This window comes from Carassius gibelio, chromosome A12 (assembly GCF_023724105.1).
Source record: "Carassius gibelio isolate Cgi1373 ecotype wild population from Czech Republic chromosome A12, carGib1.2-hapl.c, whole genome shotgun sequence".
NCBI lineage: Eukaryota > Metazoa > Chordata > Actinopteri > Cypriniformes > Cyprinidae > Carassius > Carassius gibelio.
In genome coordinates this window covers 18168479-18174019 of record NC_068382.1, presented here as the reverse complement: position 1 = coordinate 18174019, position 5541 = coordinate 18168479, and positions in this window count along the sequence as shown.

Here is a 5541-nt window from a genome sequence, read left to right as displayed (position 1 = left end):
CCCCTCTTTAGCTGTTGGTGGTCAGCTGACTGGTTCACCAACTGTCAGTTACTTGAAAAGGGAGAGAGATGTCACTGAATTGTGATTACAGTGTTGTTCACTTTGAGTACATTAGTCAGAGCCTTTAGACGTGCTCTAAATAGGTGAGTGAAGTCACGGCTAGATGGTTGCATGCGTTGAAATGCCTTACTTTCTTATTTACTGTCATGACTTTCCGTCATTTTCTCAATTAAGATCTTATTGTTCATGCTGTTATATACTACATAACCTTTAGATATTATGATTAAGTCATTATCAAAATATGGTGACTAACATGCCATCTGATAAATGGAACAGAAACCCTGTATGAGAGGCATACTTCTATAATTTTATGAAATAATATTCAATATTTGACTCTACATCATTTGACACATTTACAGTTATTTTTTTTACTCATTTTATTTTTCCTAGGTTAAGCATACTGCAAAGCTAAACAAAGTTAACATCTTAGTGTTCCACTGCGTGTTTTTCAGGGTTCACTTTGTGACATACAAAAAAAAAAAAAATTATATATATATACATATATATATATATATATATATATATATATATATATATATAATGTCACATATATTCGGAAAACTGGGATTCTTGTGATTCAAATGATGCAATGATGCAAACCATCTTAACAATCAAGTTGTTAAGATCAAGAAAATTGATCTTAAAATTTATCAAGAAAAAAGTTATTTTACTATGCTCCTAACCAGACCTGGTTATATATTTTTATTAATAAAATTTGTTCTCTAAATGTTAATCTATCTACTGGTTAAAGCTCTTTCTCAAAGCTGCAGTCAGTAGCTTTTGACACTCTAGCGGTTAATAAACAGAACTGCTTGCGTCTTGCGGAACACTCTTTTAAAGTGTTTAGTGTGTATAATGAGTTGTATGTGGGGTTATTTTAGCACAATTCTTAACCCCACCCCAGACCTCATTCATTTTCAAACCCTGGCTACTTCCATGCTCAATACCAGTAAGACTTACAGTGATTCTGAGGTTTGTTCTGTTTAGAAACAAACCTCAGAGTGTCAGCTTTCTAAAGAGACCAAAACCATATACTCCAAATGGTTCAAGAAAGCATGCAATTTACTTTGGTTATGCCTTTTTAGGAACATTTTAGAGGAATGCTAAGGGTTAATAATGTAAATAAGTATTTAAATAATAACATAAATTAACATTTTTGTTGTTTTATCTCATATTATTGGTTTTCTGTATTTTGAAAATATATAAAATTCAAGGTCAAAGGTCAGAGGAATTAGAGGCTGTTCAAATGGGCACATGGTTATTTTTCTCTTCCCTTTGGAATAAAAGGGTCTTAATTTACTTTAAATTTAATGTCAATAATCTATTGATTTTAGTCTGGTTAATGATGTTTGTTTTAAAATGCAATTGACCACATTTTCATGATAATTAATTATTTTTTTTTTATTAATTTTTTTTTTTTTTTTTTTTTAAATAGTATTCTGAAAATACAAAAAAAAATGTAAGGTCAAAGGTCAGAGGAATTAGAAGCTGTTCAAATGGGCACATGGTTATTTTTCTCATCACATTGGAATAAAAAGGTCTTAATTTACTTTCAATTTAATGTCAATGCAATTAACTTAAAATGCAATTGACAGCATTTTCATGATAATTTAATTCTTTTTTTTTTATTGGCATGATATTTGTTATTTTTTATTGCCAAAACATAGTTTACATTGAATCTAGAACTGATATATGCATTTATATACAGTACAGCTGGTGAGGAACTGCTCTGTCTCTGCTTCCCTGTGGTTACAGTATAGACAGAAGCGGCTCTCATTGGGCAGCCAATTCTGTCGATATCTGTCCGTCTCTATATTAAGAGTAAGACTGCTCAGTCTATATTCTGCTGTTGTATAATATTATAAAGTTTTCTTTGTGTTTCTGTTGTTTTAGTCTAATAATTTAGATAATTTAAATGTTGTGCTTTTATTATTTGGTTGAGCCAAATTTTGTGGATGTTTCAGTGTCCTGATGCTGGCATTTGTTAGTCATGTAAGTTTGTTTTTGCAGCTTCAGTACCATCTTAATTGTTTTTAAGGATTTTAAGGACTTTATTTTAGGTGTTTTCCAAATTTGTTGGCTTGTTTCTCAATGTGCATTATTAGAGGATATTGGCTTTATTCTGTCCAGCATGCATTGTTATGTTTGTTTCTCTGTACTCTGAGGATACTCTTACAGAACTCAGCATGTAGGGCTTCATTCGTCTTTTTGTCCCATTTTTCTAATTTGTGATTTAGGAAAGGGGACCACACTTCGCTGGCATATAATGGAATAGGTTCTGTGTCTGATTTGATTATCTTGAACCAGATTCTGATTTGTATTTCAATTTGGATAGATTTTTTATGACATACTGTAAAAGGCCCTTCTTGCTATCTCTTTTTAGTCAATTCACAGCAAAATTTAGCCCATTTGAACAAAATTTGATTGAAGATTTCTGTTTGTTGGTTGTTTGAATACATACATACATACATACATACATATTGTATGTTAAACCCCAATACCTGCTTCTAGAAGTTTTGACAGCAGGCCTTCATGCCAAATTGAATCAAAGGCATTCTAAAAAGCAAGCAAATATATTGGTTTTGCTTTCTGTTGTCTGTGGTCTGTTGTTCTATAATTTGGTAAGAATCCAGTCAGACTTTTGCTTGGCACATTGTGCTCTGTAAGGAAGTATACATGATTTGTGTTGATGATATTGCAGAACAACTTCCCCAGACTTCTGCTTACACAGATGCCTTTGTAAATGTTTGAGTCCGATTTGTCTCACCTCTTGAATATGTGCAAGATGAGCCCTTTGTTCCATATGTCCGGGAAATAACCAACACTCAGAACCATGTTGAACAGTTTCGTTATGGCCAATCAGAATTTATGATTTGTATTTTTGAGCATTTCATTTGGGATGTCATCTGGACCACTTATTTATATGGACGCCTTTTATTTTGGCAGTGCTGAATTTTATTCATCAGTTCTTTTTCTGTGATCGGGTAGTCTAGTGGATTTTGGTATTTGCCAATTATGTATTCTATATAGTTTAATATTTCATATATCTGTGCTTGTTCTGTATTCATGTTTATTTTGCCATGAAATTGTTCAAAGTTATTTTTCCAGGTGTTTACATTTTGTATGGTTATTTACATTTTGTATAGTTTTTTTTATTTATTTAGAAGATTCCATTTGTCCCAGAAACTGTTTGAATGGACAGATTCTTAAATTATTTTCAGCTGATTTTGACTGAAATGTTCTTTCTTCTTTCTGAGTGTATTTTCATTTTTTTAAGCTTTAGATTTGCAAGCTGCCTTAAATTTTCCTTTATTCTTTCCCAATCCGAATCAAATCATTTTTTGTTCTCTTGTTTTTGCTAAAGGTTTTTTTTTATTATTATTAAGATTAGATGTTGTTGTCAAATAATGCCATATTCATTATGGGATAAATGTTTTCTATAAAGTTATCCATGAGTAAACACACTTGGGGGTGGTCAGCTGCAGTCAGATATTTTTCATCGCTGTCTTGAACCCATCTGTAATTTTTTCTAAAATTATACAGTTTACTGGGTTGTGGATGTATGTTAGTATTTTCTTTGATTTTTAAACACACAGTGCCCTTTTAAATGGTCAACATTCAACAACATTGTGTTGACATGTTTATGTAGAACCACCTGTTTACTCTGATACTAAAGACAGATTTGTTCATGTTCATGTAGCTGGTGAGGAGCTCACCAATAAAAGAACTCTATAAGCGCCATTTTGGTAGAATTTTATTCCTTCAGCGATGAAGATCATTTCCTCACGGACTTTGCAAGCAAGAAGCTGAAGAAGGAAGAAGCTCAGCTCACTCTGCTACTCGCTGGCATGAGCCCCCAGCAGCAGAAGAAGCCTGAAGCCTTCCCATGTGGCCATCTAGCAAATCTAAGAGCAAATTTCCAGTGATGTTGCTGCAAATGTCACGCTGCCCATGTGGCTCCCTTGCACGATGCAGATGGGCACAGTGAATGTGTCGCCTGTCTGGACAGCATCCACACAGAGGCTGTGCTCACTTAGATGGCATGGTCTCACTAAGAGAGCATGAGTCTCACCTTTCTCTGCTCATGGATTGCCTTCTTTAATGAAGGCGGTCCTCTCCGCTCTTCTCTCCCATTTCTTCTCTCCCCTAGGAAAAAGAAACAGCAGAGCAGGAGGGCTTTAACACTTAAATGAACTCATGCTGGCGCAGCTCCCACATGTTTCACTCTCCCCCCTACTCATTGATTCACTTTTGTGCTTCACACATGAGGAACAGCACCCCTCGTCGGCTGTGAGCAGATTGATTTGGTCCGGCCATCTGACGAGGAAGTTAATGGCTTTGAATGCTGAAGAGTGGCTGTGTTTTGGAGAAGAGCCCAAAATCTTGCCTCTGACACAGACAACATGGCCCATCGTGAACAGTGAGCTGATCCACATTCCAACTAAGGCTGTGGAGGATCTCGGCCTGGCTTTGTTGGCTCTGGAAGAGCCTGCCCATGGCCTCCTTGAATGGTACCTGAAGGGACGCCATCACAAGGATCGTGCCTCCTACTCTGTGCAGTTTAATCTCTCTACTTTCACCACTTTTACCTCTTGCTCTCTAAAGGAGGGAGGTTATAGCAAGCTCTGTGCCCTCCATTGACCTTGGGGTGAAAGCCCATGCAGTGTATCCATCTAAGCCCTGCAGGACTACCTCAGCCCTAGCAAACAGGGCTTATTCAGCGGCTGGCCAGGCTGGCTCAGTGCTCCGCACAATGGCATGCACCAGTTGTTTCAGGACAAGCTTCTCCACACCATGGATGAGTCCAGCCAGATTTCTGATGCGAGATGCACACAGCAACTGACCTGACTCTGCACTCTACTAAATACTCTGTACAGCCAACTGGCAAGGCCATGGCCAATTTGGTAGTGCTGGAGCCTGCATTGTAAAGATAAGCTCCGACATTATTCATTCTGTTTCTTAATCTGTACCATTTAGTCTAATGCACAGCTAGCCATGCATTCAGGGGCGCTGCACAAGATCCCGGGGCCTATGCATAGGCAGTCCTAATGGGCCCCCCTCCACTTGAAAATATATATTCCAGACTTTTCAAGGGCCCTCTCTTCCTTTGGGGCACTGGTAATCAGTACTAGTTTTACCCCCAGTCCGACGCCCCTGCATGCATGATACCTTATTCACTCATTTATGGTAAAAAAAAATGCATATATTTAATAACACTTTATACTTTTATTAAGTATAAGCCAGTAACAAACAATATATCCTTGTTATTACACAATCTACAGTGTGGATCCAGCCTCATAAGAAGACTTCAGATGACCCAATACCTTTGAAGAGATGATGCTGACCCCTGCAAGGACCCCAGATGACACCAACTTGAATCGATATTCACAGCTGCCTGAAATTAATATTAGCTATCTGTATGATTCTATTATCTTGAAGTGTTCATTTGTGAAGAGAACATTACTTGGACACATTCACTTC